Source organism: Rattus norvegicus, chromosome 16 (assembly GCF_021556685.1).
Source record: "Rattus norvegicus strain SHRSP/BbbUtx chromosome 16, alternate assembly SHRSP_T2T, whole genome shotgun sequence".
Taxonomy (NCBI): Eukaryota; Metazoa; Chordata; class Mammalia; order Rodentia; family Muridae; genus Rattus; species Rattus norvegicus.
This window is the reverse complement of record NC_141549.1, coordinates 22,546,210-22,565,778: the sequence shown is the minus strand read 5'-3', so window position 1 is coordinate 22,565,778 and position 19,569 is coordinate 22,546,210. Positions and strand designations below refer to the sequence as shown.

Sequence of the window (19,569 nt, the reverse complement as noted above, 5' to 3'; positions counted from 1 at the left end):
CTTAGGTAATAAATAAAGTATCCATGTTAACCCGGGAGCAAAAACGTAGCAAAGCAGGACCTTCCATTTTGTTTTAAAATGGTCAATGTGTCCCTGGACTTACACTAAATTTGGTAAATATAAGTAGAAGGAGATAAACTATGGCATCCAATCTCCTATATATGAGATTCAAAAAGGTTTCAGCAAAATGAAATGAGAGTTCCAAAAAGCAAGGTTCATTTCATGCTATATTTACATTTATATGATGTAAGGAAGCTTGACTGGGCAGAGAAAGATAAAGGTTTAAGAATGGGAAGACCTTGAGATATATTTTTTTTTCGGAGCTGGGGACTGAACCCAGGACCTTGTGCTTGCTAGGCAAGGGCTCTACCACTGAGACAAATCCCCAACCCGACCTTGAGATATATTAAAATGTGTATTATACACAATAGACATTTAATTACATGTGAGGAATAAATGGACTGACAGAATGAAAAACTATAGTTGGACAAATCAGAGTTTGAAGAAAATATTCAATAAGCATAAGAATATTTTCAAACTATAATTCATTCTTGTATTATTTATATGAAGCTCTACCTTAACAACTAATAAACACCTTAAAATAACAAAATGATTAGGAAGCATGTGGACTTCGGAAAAATATGCTGGTGTGCCATCAATTCCCCTTCAAGCAAAAAAATATGAAATACGAATGAGGGCCTAGCCCATCACACTGCTCCCTGATCTCAAATCCCACGGAGAAGAGAGCTAAACACCAAGAAGTATGGAACATCCTCAGACCACAGGACAGACAGACACATCTGTCCACTTTCAACACCACATTCTCATCAATGGACAGATAAGAGAAACAGAAATTAAACAGCGACATAGAGAAACTAACAGAAGTTATATACTAAATGGATTTAACAAATATTTATAGAACATTAAATAATAAAACAAAAGGATTTATATTCTTCTCAGCACCTCATAGTACCTCCTCAAAATTGACCATATGATTTGTCAAAAAAATAGGCATCAATAGATACAGGAAGATAGAAATAATTCTATTTGTCCTATCAGATCACCATGGACAAAGGCTGGTCTTCAATAAAAACAATAATGACAGAATGCCCTCAGATACATTGAAGTTTAACAACACACTACTCAATGAAAACTTGGTCAAGGAAGAATTAATGATAGAAATTAAAGATTTCTTAGCACTTCCTTCGGATGCAAGTTACTAGATGACTGCTTCTCGGCCTCGCCAGGAAACTAGTAAGTTCCTCTGGGATCAAGTAGAATTTTATAAGAACATAATGGATGGAGAGGAGAAAACCTATGGTGGCTGTGAAGGCCCTGATGCCATGTATGTGAAATTAATATCTTCTGATGGTCATGAATTTATTGTAAAAGAGAACATGCATTAACATCAGGAACAATAAAGGCCATGTTGAGTGGTCCAGGTCAGTTTGCGGAGAATGAAACCAATGAGGTCAACTTTAGAGAGATCCCTTCACATGTGCTATCGAAAGTGTGCATGTATTTTACCTACAAGGTCCGCTATACTAACAGCTCCACTGAAATTCCTGAATTCCCAATTGCACCTGAAATTGCACTGGAACTGCTGATGGCCGTGAACTTCTTAGATTGTTAAATAAGATAAATTAAAATAAACTGTTAATTTTTTTTCAGTATTTAATACCTGTAGTTCAGTTAGTAATTTTTTCACATATAGCATGTTGCCTGTATGAAATTGAACTCTAAAGTTAATTGCTGAGCACATTTCTTCTGTCATTTGCATAGCAGAGTTGAAATTTGTTTGCTACATCAACAAATTAAGGAAGTTTCACAAGCCAAAAAATAAATAAATAATGCCAGTTTTAAAAAAAAGATTTCGTAGAATTTAATGAAAATGAAGATACAACACACCCAAACATTTAGGACACAGTGAGAGCAGTACTAAAAGGAAAAATAGCTCTGAGTGCCCCCAAAAGAAACAGGAGAGAGCATACTCAGCAGCTTGACACAACATCTAAAATGTCTACAGCCAAAAGAAGTAAATACACACAAGAGGAATAGAAGGGAAGAAATAATAAAACTAAGAGCTAAAATCATCCAAGTTTTAAAAAAAAAGGAGTACACAAAGAATCAACAAAAGCAGGAGCTGGTTCTTCGACAAAATCAACAAGATAGATAAACCCTTAGCAAGAATACCCAGAGTGTATCCAAATTAACAAAATCAGAAGGGAAAAGGGAGACATAACAAAAAATCTGAGGAAATTAAAAATATCAACGGATCCCACTACAAAGGCATATATTCAACAAAACTGGAAAATCTGGAGGAAATAGACAATTTTCTAGACAAATACAAGGTACTAAAGTTAAATCAAAAACAGATAAACATCTAAACAACACCATAATTCCTAAAGAAGTAGAAGCAGTTATTAAGAGTCTCCCAACCAAAGAGAACCCAGGACTCCATGAATTTACTGCAGAATTCTATCAGGCCTTCATAGAAGACCTCATATCAACACTATCCAGATTAGTTCCCAAAATAGAAATAAGCAGAGCACTACCAAATTCCTTCTTTGAAACCACAGTTACTCTTATAACTAAACCACACAAAAATCCAAAAGAAAAAGAACTTGAGACCATTTACCCTTATGATTATTGATGTAAAAATACTCAATAAAAATCTTGCAAAGTGAATGCAAGAACACATCAAAATAATCACCCATCATGATCAGTTAGGCTTCAGCCCAGGGATGAAAGGATGGTCCAATATACTAAACGATAACCTGGGCAAGGAAGAAATAAAGAAAGAAATTAAAGATTTCTTAGAATTTAATGAAAATGAAGGTATGACATACCCACACGTATGGGACACAATTAAACCTGTGCTAAGAGGAAAACTCATAGTTCTTAGTACCTGCAGAAAGAAACAGGAGAGATCATATATCAGCAGCTTGACAGCACACCTAAAAGCTCTAGAACAAAAAGAAGCAAATACACCCTGGAGGAGTAGAAGGCAGGAAATAATCAAACTCAGAGCTGAAATCAACCAAGTAGAAAAAAAGAGGACCATAGAAAGAATCAACAGAACCAAAAGTTGGTTCTTTGAGAAAATCAACGGGACAGATAAACCCTTAGCCAGACTAACGAGAAGACACAGAGAGTGTGTCCAAATTAACAAAATCAGAAATAAAAAGGGAGACATAACTACAGATTCAGAGGAAATTCAAAAAATCATCAGATCTTATTATAAAAGCCTGTATTCAACAAAACTTGAAAATCTGCAGATAATGGAAAATTTCCTAGACAGATACCAGGTACCGAAGTTAAATCAGGAACAGATAAACCAGTTAAATAACCCCATAACTCCTAAGGAAATAGAAGCAGTCATTAAAGGTCTCCCAACCAAAAAGAGCCCAGGTCCAGACAGGTTTAGTGCAGAATTCTATCAGACCTTCATACAAGACCTCATACCAATATTAGCCAAACTATTCCACAAAATTGAAACAGATGGAGCACTACCAAAGTCCTTCTATGAAGCCACAATTACTCTTATACCTAAACCACACAAAGACCCAACAAAGAAAGAGAAATTCAGACCAATTTCCCTTATGAATATAGACGCAAAAATACTCAATAAAATTCTGGAAAACCGAATCTAAGAGCACATCAAAACAATCATCCACCATGATCAGGTAGGCTTCATTCCAGGCATGCAGGGATGGTTTAATGTATGGAAAACCATCAATGTGATCCATTATATAAACAAACTGAAAGAACAAAACCACATGATCATTTCATTAGATGTTGAGAAAGCATTTGACAAAATTCAACACCCCTTCATGATAAAAGTCCTGGAAAGAATAGGAATTCAAGGCCCATACCTAAACATAGTAAAAGCCATATACAGCAAACCAGTTGCTAACATTAAACTAAATGGAGACAAACTTAAAGCAATCCCACTAAAATCAGGGACTAGACAAGGCTGCCCACTCTCTCCCTACTTATTCAATACAGTTCTTGAATTTCTAGCCAGAGCAATCAGACAACAAAAGGAGGCAAAAGGGATACAGATTGGAAAAGAAGAAGTCAAAATATCACTATTTGCAGATGATATGGTAGTACATTTAAGTGATCGCAAAAGTTCCACAAGAGAACTACTAAAGCTGATAAACAACTTCGGCAAAGTGGCTGGGTATAAAATTAACTCAAATAACTCAGTAGCCTTCCTCTACACAAAAGAGAAACAAGCCGAGAAAGAAATTCGGGAAATGACACGCTTTATAATAGACCCAAATAATATAAAGTACCTCGGTGTGACTTTAACCAAGCAGGTAAAAGATTTGTACAATAAGAACTTCAAGACTCTGAAGAAAGAAATTGAAGAACACCTCAGAAGATGGAAACATCTCCCATGCTCATGGATTGGCAGGATTAATATAGTAAAAATGGCCATTTTACCAAAAGCGATCTACAGATTCAATGCAATCCCCATCAAAATACCAATCCAATTCTTCAAAGAGTTAGAACAATCTGCAAATTCATCTGGAATAACAAAAAACCCAGGATAGCTAAATCTATCCTAAACAATAAAAGGATATCAGGGGGAATCACTATCCCTGAACTCAAGCAGTATTACAGAGCAATAGTGATAAAAACTGCATGGTATTGGTACAGAGACAGACAGATAGACCAATGGAAGACAATTGAAGACCCAGAAATGAACCCACACACCTATGGGCACTTGATTTTTGACAAAGGAGCCAAAATCGTCCAATGGAAAAAAGATAGCATTTTCAGCAAATGGTGCTGGGTCAACTGGAGGTCAACATGTAGAAGAATGCAGATCGATCCATGCTTATCACCCTGTACAAAGCTTAAGTCCAAGTGGATCAAGGACCTCCACATCAAACCAGATATACTCAAACTAATAGAAGAAAAACTAGGGGAGCATCTGGAATACATGGGCACTGGAAAAATTTCCTGAACAAAACACCAATGGCTTATGCTCTAAGATCAAGAATCGACAAATGGGATCATAAAACTGCAAAGCTTCTGTAAGGCAAAGGACACTGTGGTTAGGATAAATCGGCAACCAACAGATTGGGAAAAGATCTTTACCAATCCTACAACAGATAGAGGCCTTATATCCAAAATAAACAAAGAACTCAAGAAGTTAGACCGCAGGGAGACAAATAACCCTATTAAAAAATGGGGTTCAGAGCTAAACAAAGAATTCACAGCTGAGGAATGCCGAATAGCTGAGAAACACCAAAAGAAATGTTCAACATCTTTAGTCATAAGGGAAATGCAAATCAAAACAACCCTGAGATTTCACCTCACACCAGTGAGAATGGCTAAGATCAAAGATCAAAAACTCAGGTTACAGCAGATGCTGGAGAGGATGTGGAGAAAGAGGAACACTCCTCCATTGTTGGTGGGGTTGCAGACTGGTACAACCATTCTGGATATCAGTCTGGAGGTTACTCAGAAAATTGGACATTGAACTGCCTGAGGATCCAGCTATACCTCTTGGGCATATACCCATAAGATACCCCAACATATAAAAAAGACATGTGCTCCACTATGTTCATAGCAGCCTTATTTATAACAGCCAGAAGCTGGAAAGAACCCAGATGCCCTTCAACAGAAGAATGGATACAGAAAATGTGGTACATCTACACAATGGAATATTACTCAGCTATCAAAAACAATGACTTTATGAAATTCGTAGGCAAATGGTTGGAACTGGAAAATATCATCCTGAATGAGGTAACCCAATCACAGAAAAACACACATGGTATGCACTCATTGACAAGTGGCTATTAGCCCAAATGCTTGAATTACCCTAGATGCCTAGAACAAAGGAAACTCAAGACGGATGATTAAAACGTGAATGCTTCACTCCTTCTTTAAATGTGGAATGAGAATACCCTTGGCACGGAAGGGAGAGGCAAAGATTAAAACAGAGACTGAAGGAACACCCATTCAGAGCCTGCCCCACATGTGGCCCATACATACACAGCCACCCAATTAGACAAGATGGATGAAGCAATGAAGGGCAGGCTGACAGGAGCCGGATATAGATCTCTCCTGAGAGACACAGCCAGAGTACTGCAAATACATAGGCAAATGCCAGCAGCAAACCACTGCACTGAGAATAGGACCCCATTGAAGGAATCAGAGAAAGAACTGGAAGAGCTCGAAGGGGCTCAAGACCCCTTATGAACAACACTGCCAAGCAACCAGATCTTCCAGGGTCTAAGCTACTACCTAAAGTCTATACATGGACTGACCCTGGACTCTGACCTCATAGGAAGCAATGAATATCCTAGTAAGAGCACCAGTGTAAGGGGAAGCCCTGGGTCCTGCTAAGACTGAACCCCCAGTGAAGGTGATTGTTGGGAGGAGGGCAGCAATGGGGGGAGGATGGGGAGGGGAACACCCATAACGAAGGGGAGGGGGAGGGATTAGGGGGATGTTTGCCCGGAAACCGGGAAAGGAAATAACACTCGAGATGTAAATAAGAAATACTCAAATTAATAAAAAAAATTTGACTTCAACAAGTTTCTAACCCCTGGACCATTTCTAAAATTCAAAGATTGTTTTCTCTACTATAAAGTATATGTGTATTTAATGGTTTTATCTTATAATTATTATATAACTTCTATCCATTATATGATAATGAACTCATCTTTTTCAGTAGCACATACATTTTATACTTTATTATGTAAAAGGTATGGCTCAGGTACAATATTTCATTGCATAAATGTTATATTTTGTAATAAAGAGAAAACAACAAAAAAAAAGTCCTGGAAAGATCAGGAAATCAAAACCCATAACTAAACATAGTAAAAACAATATACAGTGAACCAGTAACTAACATCAAACTAAATGGAGAGGAACTTGATGAAATCCCACTAAAATCAGGGACTAGATAAGGCTGCCTGCACTGTAACTACTTATTCAATACAGCCCTGGAATTCCGAGCCAGAGCAGTCAGACAACAAAAGGAGGTCAAGGGATACAAAGTGGGAGGGAAGATGTCACAATATGGCTATTTGCCAACGATAGGATAGTATATTTAAGTGACGCCAAAAGGTCCACCAGAGAATTACAAAACCTGATATTAACTTCAGCAAATTTTTGGGTACAAAATGACTCAAAAAAAAATTAGTAGCCTTCCTCCACTCAAAGGAAAAACAGGCTGAGTAAAATTAGGGAAATGACACCCTTCACAATAGTCGTAATAATATAAAATACCTCAGTGTGACTTTAACGAAATAAGTGAAAGATCTATATAGCAAGAACTTCAAGTCTCTGAAAAGACATTGAAGAAGATATCAGAAGATGGAACGGCCTCACATTCTCATGGATTAGCAGGATTAATATAGTAAAAGTGGCCATTTTGCCAAAAGCAATCTACAGATTCACTGCAATCCCCATCAAAAATCCAACTCAATTCTTTAGACATAGAAAGAGCAATTTACTAATTCATTTGGAATAAAAAAAACCCAGGATAGCAAAACCTATACTCAATGATAAAAGAACATCTGGGGAAATCATCATTCCTGACCTCAAGCAGTATTACAGAGCAATAGTGGGAAAAAAAAAGCTGTATGGTTTAGTAACATAGACAGCTAGACAGATCAGTGAAATATAATTGAAGACCCAGACCTGAACCCACCCACCTTTGGTCAATCGATCTTTGACAAAGAACAAAAACCATCCATTTGTAAAAAGATAGCATTTTCAATAAATGGTGCTCATTCAATAGGTTAGCATGTAAAAGATACAAATCAAACAATTCTTATCTCCCTGTACAAAGCTTAAGTCCAAGTGGATCAAGAACATCAACATTAAAACATATACAGTGGAACTAATAGAAGAAAAACTGGAGAATAGACTCACACACATGGGCACTGGGGAAATTTTCCTAAACAAAACAACAATGGCTTATGTGCTAAGGTCAAAAATTGACAAATGGAACCTCATAAAACTGCAAAGCTTCTGTAATGCAATGGATACTTTTCAATAGAACAGAACAGCAACCAACAGATTTGGAAAAGATCTTTACCAATATTACATCTGATGCAGGGCTAATATCAAAAATATCCAAAAAAAAAAAAACCCCAAGAACTTAGAGTCCAGAGAGCCAAATAACCCTATTAAAATTTGGGTTCAGAGCTAAACAAAGAATTCTCAGCTGAGGAATATCAAATGGCTGAGAAGCACCTATAGAAATGTTAAGCATTCTTAGTCATCAGGGATGTACAAATCAAAAAACCCTGAGATTCCACTCACACCAGTAAGAATGGATACGATAAAAAAACTCAGGTGACAGCAGATGCTGGCCAGGATGTGGATAAAGAGGAAAACTCTTCCATTGTTGGTAGGATTGCTGACTGGTACAACCACTCTGGAAATCAGCCAGGAGGTTCCTGAGAAATTTCCACTACCTGAGGACCCAGCCACACCTCTCCTGGGCATATACCCAATAGGTGCCCCAACAAACAACCAGGAAACACGCTCCACTATGTTCATAGCAGCCTTATTTATAATAGCCAGAAGCTGGAAAGAACCCAGATGCCCTTCAACAGGGGAGTGGATTCAGAAAATAAGGTACATCTACACAATGGAGTACTACTCAGCAATCAAAAACAATGACTTCATGAAATTCATAGGCAAATGGAATGAACTAGAAAATATCATCCTGAGTGAAGTAACCCAATCACAGAAAAACACACATGGTATGCACTCATTCATAAGTGGATATTAGCCGAAAACCTCGAATTACTCTAGATGCAATCCACAGACCACATGAAGCTCATGACAAAGGATGAATAAAATACAGATGCTTCCACTCCTTCTGAAATGGGATAACAAAAATATCCATAGGAGGGAAATAGAGGCAAAGTTTAGAGCAGAGCCTGAAGGAACAGCCATTCAGAGCCTGCCCCACATGTGGCCCATACATATACAGCCACCAAAACTACATTTGACTGATGAAGCTAAGAAATGTGTGATGACACGGACCGGATATAGATGTCTCCTGAGAGACACACAGAGCATGTCAAATGCAGAGGTGAACACTAACAGCAAACTACTGAACTTAGAACAGGACTCCCTTTTGGGGAATTAGAGAAAGGATTGAAATTGCTGAAGGTGCTTGCAACCCGATAAGAACAACAATGTCAGAGATGCCCAGGGACTAAACCACTACCCAAAGAGTATACATGGACCCAGGGCTCCAACTGCATATGTATCAGAGAATAGACTTGTTGAACACTAGTGGAAGGGGAAACCCTTGGTCCTACCCTGGGTGACCCACAGTGCAGGGGAATATAGGGGTAGGTTGTAAAGGGTGTGGGTTTGGGGGGAGAATACCCTTATAGGGAAGGGGGAGGGGACGGGGGCATATGGAGAGGAAACTAGGAAAGGGAATAAAGCAGCAGCAGCAGCAGCCTGAGGAGGAGGAGGAGGAGGAGGAAACAGACTGGAGGAGCTGAAGGGGTTTCAACACCACAGGAAGAACAACACTATCAACCAACCAGAATCGCAGAGTTCCCAGAGACTAAAACACCAACCAAAGAGTAGCTTGATACTCATGTATTGCTTTTCTAGGTATCACATTATCTATTTACTGACTAACTGATTTATGGGATTTTGCTGTTCATGGTTTGTTTTAGATACAGGCACTGTAGAATAGGATAGAAGCCTCCAAAAGGGCTTTTATCTGTCCCTCTTGAGACACTAATCCTGTCTAGCTCCAGATGGCTCCAGGCATTTAGAGAACATTAATTAGCTCAGTAATGCCACTGTGTGCTCACAGAAAGGGATTGATTCAAAATTGCCAACATTATCTCTGGAGCTAGTTAAGTTTGCCACAGTCAAAACAAATCTAAATAAACTTGTATCTAATAAAGGTATAATATATTTAAAGTAAAAAAAAAAAAGAATGAAGGCTAGCCTTCATTTTAAAAGTCTTGGAAAGATCAGGAATTCAAGTCCCAAATCTAAACATAGTAAAAACAATATACAGCATACCAGTAGCCAACATCAAACTAAATGGAGATGAACTTGAAGAAATACCACTAAAATCAGTAGCCTTCCTCTATTCAAAGGATAAACAGGCTCAAAAAGAAATTAGGGAAATAATGCACTTCACAATAGTAACAGATGTTAAAAAACTACCTCGGTGTTACTCTAACCAAGCAAGTGAATGATCACTTTGACAAGACCTTCAAGTTTCTGAAGAAAGAATTTGAAAAAGATCTCATAAGATGGGAAGATCTCCCATGCTCATGGATTGACGGGAATAAAAATGTAAAATGGCCATCTGACCAAAGGGAATTTACAAATTCAATGTAATCCCCATGAAAATTTCAACTCTATTCTTCATAGAGTTAGAAAGAGCAATTTGCAAATTCGTTTGAAATGACAAGAAATCCAGGATAGTGAAAACTATCTTCAACTATAAAAGAATTTCTGGGAGAATCACCATCCCAGGCCTCAAGCTGTATTATATAGCAATAGTGATAAAACCTGTATGGTTTGGTACAGATTCAGACAGGCAGATCAATGGAATAGAAGTGGAGACCCAGAAATGAGCCCACACACCTTTGGGCCCTTGATGTTTGACAAAGGACCTAAAACCATCCACTGGAAAAAATATAGCATTTTGAACAAATGTTGCTGGATCAACCAGCAGTCAGAATGGACAATGCAAATCAAATGTTTCTCATCACCCCGTACACACCTAAAATCCAAGAGAATTGAGGATCTCCACATAGAAGAAGATACACTCCAAATAATAAAAGGAAAATTGGGGAAGACCCTGGAACACGTGGGCACTAGGGAAAATTTCCTGAATAGAACACCAATAGCTTATGCTTTAAGATCAAGATTCAACAAATGGGACCTCAAAAAATTGCAAAGATTATGCAAGGAAAAGGACACTGTCATTAGGACAAAATGGAAAACAACAGATTGGGAAAAGATCTTTACCAATCCTATATCTGATAGAAGGGTAATATGTAATATATATATAAAGAAATCTAGAAGTTTAGACTGCAGAAAATCAAATAACTCTACTACAAAATGAGGTACAGAGCTAAACAAAGAATTCTAAGCTGAGGAATATCAAATGGCCCTGAAGCTCCTAAGGAACTATTAAACATCCTTAATCATCAGCAAAAATCAAACCAAGAAAATGCTGAGATTTGACCTCACACCACTCAGAATGACTAAGGACAAAATCTAAGGTGACAACAAATGTTGACGGGGATGTGGAGAAAGAGGAACACTCCTCCACTGTATGTGGGAGAGCAAGCTGGCAAAATAATTCTGGAAATTAGTTTGTAAGTTCCTCAGAAAATTGGACATAGTACTACCTGAGGACCCAGCTATACCCCCTAGTGGGCATATACCCAAAAGGGGCTCCAAAATATAGCAAGGAAATATGCTCCATTATGTTCATAGAACCCTTATTAGTAAATGCCAGGAGCTGGAAAGAATTCAGATGTCCCTCCATCTACAGAGTACACATTGGCTGACCCATGGCCTCAGGTGCATATGTAGCAGAGGATGGCCTTGTTGGGAACTAATTGGAGGAGAAGCCCTTGGTCTTGCCAAGGCTCTATCCCCCAGTGTAAGAAAATGCTAAAGCAGTGAGGTGGGAAGAGGTGAGTAGATGGGTGGGGGAAAACCCACATAGAAATTGGGAAGGGGTGATGTGATAGGCTGTACAGGGATGGGAAACCAGGAAAGGAGATAACATTTGAAATGGAAATAAAAAAAATCAAACAAACCCCTCCCAAAAAAATGAAGGGCTGTGGTGGCAGGTAAAACTCATTTGGTAAAACATTTGCCCTGAGAAACTGACTGTAGATGTGGGGATAAGGGGAGCCCCAAAGCTTACTTGCCTGCAAGTGTGAGTATCAATGTGCTCCAAGATAGTAAATCAATAACACCAGGAACGTGGGAGAGTAAAGTTTGTCTCCAGAACAGAGGGACTAGAGGTGGAACCCACAGGGCGGCCTGATGGCCTGAGTTCAGTCCTCAGAAGCCACAATGTGGTAGAACAGAACCGTCAGTTGGCTCTGCCCTCTGACCACTACACACTTAGCTCCATGTGTGTGGAAAGTGAGAGGAAGTCAATGGCAATCTCTGACCGTCACATGTATATCAGTGCAAAATCAACAGTACAGAAGGTCCTCACTCACCTTCTGTGAGGGGGCATGGTCACAGTTCCTGTTCAATATGTCTTTTATCCATTAGCAAACAGGTAATATTGATCTAATATTCATTATTGATATTTTTGTCCCAAAGTTGACAATTTGTCTTATGATTAATTTTCCAGTACTGTCTATTAACATTAATGCTCTATATATTAAGAAAGTCTTCATAGAATCAGGGGTTGTAGAGAGGAATGGGAGAGGCAAAGAAGGGGATAACATTTAAAATGTAAATACATAAAATACACAAACACCTCCAGCAAAGTGGCTGGGTATGAAATTAACTCAAAGAAATCCGTAGCCTTCCTCTATACAAAAAAGAAATAAGCCGAGAAAGAAATTAGGGAAATGACACCCTTCATAATAGTCCCAATTGATATAAAATAACTCGGTGTGACTTTAACCAAGCAAGAGAAAGATCTGTATGATAAGAACTTCAAGCTTCTGAAGAAAGAAATTAAAGATGAGCAATGCTCTACTCAATGATATCCTAGAAAAGGAAGAAATAAAGAAATTAAAGACTTCTTAGAATTTAATGAAAATGAGGGTACAACATACCCAAACTTATGGGACAAAACGAAAGTTGTGCTAAGAGGAAAACTCATAGCTCTGAGTGCCTGCAGAAAGACACAGGAGAGAGCATAGGTCAACAGCTTGACAGCACACCTAAAAGCTCTAGAACAAAAAGGAGCAAATACACCCAGGAGGAGTAGAACGCAGGAAATAATGAAACTCAGAGCTGAAATCAGCCAAGTAGAAACAAAAAGGACTATACAAAGAATCAACAGAGCCAAAAGCTGGTTCTTTGAGAAAATGAACAAGATAGATAAACCCTTAGCCACACTAACAAGAGGACACAGAGAGTGTGTCCAAATTAACAAAATCAGAAATGAAAAGGGAAACATAACAACAGAATCAGAGGAAATTCAAAAAATCGTCAGATCTTACTACAAAATCCTACATTCAACAAAACTTGAAAATCTGCACGTAATGGACAATTTCCTAGACAGATACCAGTTACCAAAGTTCAATCAGGAACAAATAAACCATTGAAACAACCCCATAACTTCTAAAGTAGTAGAAGCAGTCATTAAAAGTCTCCCAACCAAAAAGAGCCCAGGTCCAGACGGGTTTAGTGCAGAATTCTATCAGACCTTCATAGAAGACCTCATACCAATACTATCCAAATATTCCAGAAATTTGAAACAGACGTAGCGCTACCGAATTCCTTCTGTGAAGACAGAATTACTATTATACCTAAACCACACAAAGACCCAACAAAGAAAGAGAACTTCAGATCAATTTCCCTTACGAATATTGACGCAAAGATACTTAATAAAATTCTTGAAAACCAAATCCAAGAGCACATCAAAACAATCATCCATCATGATCAAATCAGCTTCATCACAGAAATGCAGGGATGGTTTAATATACGAAAAACCATCACCGTAATCCACTATATAAACAAATTGAAAGATAAAAACCACATGATCATTTCATTAGATGTTGAGAAAGAATTTGACAAAATTCAACACCCCTTCATGATAAGAGACCTGGAAAGAAGAGAAATTCAAGGCCCATATCTAAACATAGTAAAATTCATATATACCAAACCAGTAGCTAATATTAAACTAAACGGAAATAAACATGAAGCAATCCCACTAAAATCAGGGACTAGACAAGGCTGGCCACTCTTTCCCTACTTCTTCAATATAGTTCTTGAAGTTCTACCCAGAGCAATCAGACAAGAAAATAATATCAACGGGATACGGATTGGAAAGGAAGAAGTCAAAATATCACTATTTGCACACGATAAGATTGTATATTTAAGTGATCCCAAAAGTTCCACCAGACAACTACTAAACCTAATAAACACCTTCAGAAAAGTGACTGGGTATAAATTTAACTCGAATAAATCAATAGCCTTCCTCTAACACAAAAGAGATACAAGCCAAGAAAGAAATTAGGGAAATGATACCCTTCAAAATAGTCCCAAATGATATAAAATAACTTGGTGTGACTTTAACCAAGCAAGTGAAAAGATAAGAACTTTTATAAGTGTATGATAAGAACTTCTAGCCTCTGAAGAAAGGAATTGAAGAAGACCTCAGTAGATGGAAAGATCTCCCAGGCTCATGGATTGGCAGGATTAATATAGTAAAAATGGCCATTTTACCAAAAGCAATCTACAGATTCAATGCAATCCCCATTAAAATACCAATCCAATACTTCAGAGAGTTAGACAGAACAATTTGCAAATTCATCTGGAATTACAAAAAACCCAGGATAGCTAAAACTATCCTCAACAATAAAAGGACTTCCAGGGGAATCACTTTCGTGAACTCAAGCAGTATTACAGAGCAATAATGATAAAAAGTGTATGGTATTGGTACAGAGACAGACAGATAGACCAGAGGAATAGAATTGAAGACCCAGAAATGAAGCCACACACATATGGTCACTTGATTTTTGACAAAGGAGCCAAAACCATACAATGGAAAAAAGCATTTTTTAACTAATGGTACAGGTTCAACTGGACATCAGCATGTAGAAGAATGCAGATCAATCCATGCTAATCACCCTGTACAAAACTTAAGTCCAAGTGGATCAAGGACCTCCACATCAAACCGGATACACTCAAACTAATAGAAGAAAAAGTGGGGAAGCATCTTGAACACATGGGCACTGGAGAAGATTTCCTGAACAAAACACCAATGGCTTATACTCTAAGATCAAGAATGGACAAATGGGATCTCATAAAACTACAAAAACTCAATAAAACTCTTGCAAACTAAATCTAAGAAAACATCCATCAGCATCAAGTAGGCTTCATCGCAGGCATGCAGGGATGGTTTAATATACGGAAAACCATCAATGTAACCCACTATATAAACAAATTCAAAGATAAGAAGCACATGGTCATTTCATTAAAAACTGAGAAAGCATTTGACAAAATTCCACACTCCTTCATTATAAAAGTCCTAGAAAGATCAGGAATTCAAGGCCCATATCTAAACATAGTAAAAGCAACATACAGCAAACCAGTAGCTAACATTAAACTAAATGGAGAGAAACTTGAAGCCATCCCACTAAAATCAGGGACTACACAAGGCTGCCCATGCTCTCACTACTTATTCTATATAGTACCGGAAATCCTAGTCAGAGCAATCAGACAGCAAAAGCAGGTCAAAGGGATACAAATTGGAAGGGAAGAAATCAAAATATCACTATTTGCAGATGATATGATAGTGTACTTAAGCGAACACAAAAGATCCACCAGAGAACTCCTTAACCTGATAAATAACTTCAGCAAAGTGCCGGGGTGTAAAATTAACTCAAACAAATCAGTAGCCTTACTCTACCCAAAGGATAAACAGGCTGAGAGAGAAATTAGGGAATGGCTCCCTTAACAATAGTCCCAAATAACATAAAATGCCTTGGTGTGATGTTAACCAAGCAAGTGAGAGATCTGTATGACAAGAATTTCAAATCTCTGAAGAAATTGAAGAAGATCTCAGAAGATGACAAGATCTTCCATGCTCAAGGATTAGCAGGATTAATATGCTAAAGTTGGCCATTTTGCCAAAATCAATCTACAGGTCAATGCAATCCCCATCAAATTTCCTGCTCAATTCTTTATAGAGATAGAGAGAGCAATTTGCAAATTCATTTGGAATAACAAAACCCCAGGATGGCGAAAACTGTACTCAACAATAAAAGAAATTCTGGGGGAATCACCATCCCTGACTTCAAGCAGTATTACAGAGCAATAATCTTCAAAACTTTATGGTATTGGTACAGAGACAGGCAGGTAGATCAGTGCAACAGAATTGACGATCCAGCAATGAACCACACACCTGTAGCCTCTTGATCTTTGACAAAGGAGCTAAAACTGTCCAATGGAAGAAAGATAGCATTTTCAACAGATGGTGCTGGTTCAACTGGAGGTCAGCATATAGAAGAATGGAAATGGATCCATTCTTATCACCCTGTACAAAGCTTAAATCCAAGTGGATCAAGAACCTCCACATCAAACCAGATACAATCGAATTGATAGAAGAAAAATTGGAGAAGAGTCTCAAACACATGGGCACTGGGGAAAATTTCCTGAACAAAACAAAAATGGCTTATGCTCTAAGATCAAGAATCAACAAATGGGACCTCATAAAACTACAAAGCTTTTGTAAAGCAAAAGACAATGTCATTAGGACAAAACAGCAACCAGCAGATTGGGAAAAGATCTTTACCAATTCTACATGTGATAGAGAGCTATTATCAATCCAAAATATACAAAGAACTCGGGAGGTAGACTCCAGAGAGCCAAATCACTCTATCAAAAATAGGGTACAGAGCTAAAGAAAACATTCTCAGCTGAGGATTATCAAATGGCCAAAAAGCATCTAAAGAAATGTTCAACATCCTTAGTCATCACGTGAATGCAAATCAAACAGCCCTGAGATAAAAAAAAAAAAAAAAAAAAACAAAAAACTCAGGTGACAGCAGACGCTGATGAGGATGTGGAGAAAGAGGAACACTCCTCCATTGTTGGGGGGATTGCAAACTTCTACAACCTCTCTGGAAATCAGGCTCTCCAGCCTCAGAAAATTGGACATTACACTACCTCAGCACCCAGCTCTACCACCCTTGGGCACATACCCAAAAGATGCTCAAACATACAACAAAGACACATGCTCCACTATGTTCATAGCAGTCTTATTTATAATAGCCAGGAGCCGGAAAGAACCCAGATGCCCTTCAACAGAAGAAAGGATTCAAAAAAATGTGATAAATCTACACAATGAAGTATTACTCAGCTATCAAAAACAATGACTTCATGAAATTCATAGGCAAATGGAATGAACTAGAAAATATCATGCTGAGTGAGGTTACTCAATGACAAAAAACACACTTGGGATGCACTCATTGATAAGTGGATATTAGTCAAAAACCCAATTTCCCAAGACACAATCTACAGACCACAGGAAGCTCAAGAAGAAGGATGACCAAAATGCAGATGCTCCTACATTTTCTTAAAATTGGGGAAAATATTCATGTGATGGGATATGGAAGCGAAGTTTAGAGCAGCGACTCAAGAAATGGCTGTTCAGAGCCTGACACACATATGGCCCATGTATATACAACCACCAAAACTAGATAAGATTGATGAAGCTAAAAAGGGACCGGATATAGATCTCTCCTGAGAGACAATCCAGAGCATGTCTAATACAGAGGTCAATGCTAGCAGCAAACCACCAAACTGAGAAGAGGACCCTGTTGGGCAGAATTAGAGGAAGTATTGAAAGATTTGAAGGAGCTTGCAACCCCATAAAAACAAGAATGCCAACCAACCAGAGCCTCCAGGGACTAAACCATCACCTAAAGACTATACATGGACTGACCCAGGTCTCCAGCTGCATATGTAGCAGAGAATAGCCTTGTTGGGGCACCAGTGGAAGGGAAAGACCTTGATCTTTCCACGGTTGGACCGCCAGTTCAGGGGAATATGGGGGAGGGCAATGAGGGGGATGTATAGGAGGAATACCTGTATAGGGGAGAAGGAGGGGAAGGAATGTGGGCTTATGGACAGGAAACCAGGAAGGGGAATAACCTTTGAAATGTAAGTAAAGAAACATATAATAAAAAATTAAAAATAAATAAATTTAAAAATAAGAAAATAAATAAATAAATAAATAAATAAATAAATAAATAAATAAATAAATAAGGCTGCTATGGAACATAGTGGATCATGTGTCCTTGTTAAATGTTGGGGAATCTTTGTAGGTATATGCCCAGGGTTATATATCTGGTTCTGAGGCACGGTGTCCAGTTTTCTGAAGAACCTCCAGCCTGATTTCCGGAGTGATTGAACAAGCCTGCAATGCTAACAGCAATGGAGGGCTGTTCCTCTTTTTCCACATGTTGGCCAGCATATGCTGTCACATGAGTTTTTACTCTTTGCCATTCAGACTGATATGAGGTAGAATCTCATGGTCATTTTGAGTTTCATTTCCCTCATGACTAAGGATTTTGAACACTTCTTTATATGCTGCTTGGACATTTGAAATTCATCAGTTGAGAATTCTTTACCTCTGTACCCCATTTTTAATAGGGTTATTTTTCTCTCAGGAGTTTAACTTCTGGGAATTCCATGAAGCCACAGTTATGTTGATAACTAAACCACACAAAGACTCAAAAAAGAAAGAGAACTTCAGACCAATTTTTCCTATGAATATCGAGGCAAAAATACTCAATAAATTTCTAACAAACCTATTTCAAGAACGCCTTAAAATAACCATTCATCATGATAAAGCAGAGTTCTGCCCAGAGACGCAGGGATGATTCAATATATGAATATCAATCAACATAATCTACTATATAAACAAACTAAAAAATACATTATCATTAAAAGCCTTGGGCAAAATACACCACCCCTTAATGTTAAAAGTCTTGAATAATCAGGAATTCACGGCCCAAATCCAAACATAATAAAAGCAAGGAACAGCAAACCAATGTGCAATATCAAACTGACAGAACGTTCACATATTCATGGAAGTTGAACAACTCTATCCTCAATGACAACTTGGTCAAGGAAGAATTAAAGAAATAAAGACTTCTTAGAATTTAATGAATATGAAGATACAAAATATCGAAATATAAGGGACACAATGAAAGCAGTGCTAAGAGTAAAACTCATAGCTCTGAGTGCCTGCAAAAGAAACAGGAGAGAGCATACTCAGCTACATGACAGCACACCTAAAAGCTCTAGAACAAAAGAAACAGATACACCCAAGTGGTGTATTTGTAGAAGGCAGCAAATAATCAAACTCCGGGCTAAAATTAAGCAAGTAGAAACAAAAAGGATTATATAAAGATTCAACAAAACCTGGAGCTGTTTCTTTGAGAAATCAACAAGATAGATAAACACTTAGACAGACTAACCAGAGATCACAGAGAAGTGTAGCCAAATCAAAAAAAAATCATAAATGAAAAGAGAGACATAGCAAAATCTGAGTAAATTAAAAAAATCATTAGATCATCCAACAAAAGCCTATATTCAGCATAACTGGAAAATCTGGAGGAAATGGACAATTTTCTAGACAAATACCATTTACCAATGTTAAATGAGGAACACATAAACCATCTAAACAATCCTGTAACTCCTAAAGAAATAGAAGCAGTGATTAAGAGTCGCCTAACCAAAAAGAGCCCAGGACGAGATGGATTTAGTGCAGAATTCTATCAGAATAGAAGATATCACAGCAATACTATCCCGATTATTCCCCCAAATAGAAACAGATGGAGCACTCCCAAATTCCTTCTATGAAGCTACAATTACTCTTAT

The 19,569-nt window shown here is 37.9% G+C and overlaps 1 protein-coding gene, 1 long non-coding RNA gene and 1 pseudogene across 5 annotated transcripts in view; 2 read left to right on the top strand and 1 right to left on the bottom strand.

The window, feature by feature from the left end:
• Positions 1 to 19,569, top strand: part of LOC148000461 (uncharacterized) — a 98,715-nt gene that overhangs the window by 21,489 nt on the left and 57,657 nt on the right. The window lies entirely within an intron of this gene.
• LOC134482565 (uncharacterized) overlaps positions 1 to 19,569 on the bottom strand; it is a 100,950-nt gene that overhangs the window by 73,556 nt on the left and 7,825 nt on the right. The window lies entirely within an intron of this gene.
• On the top strand, positions 1,284 to 1,678 carry LOC148000462 (elongin-C pseudogene; annotated as a pseudogene).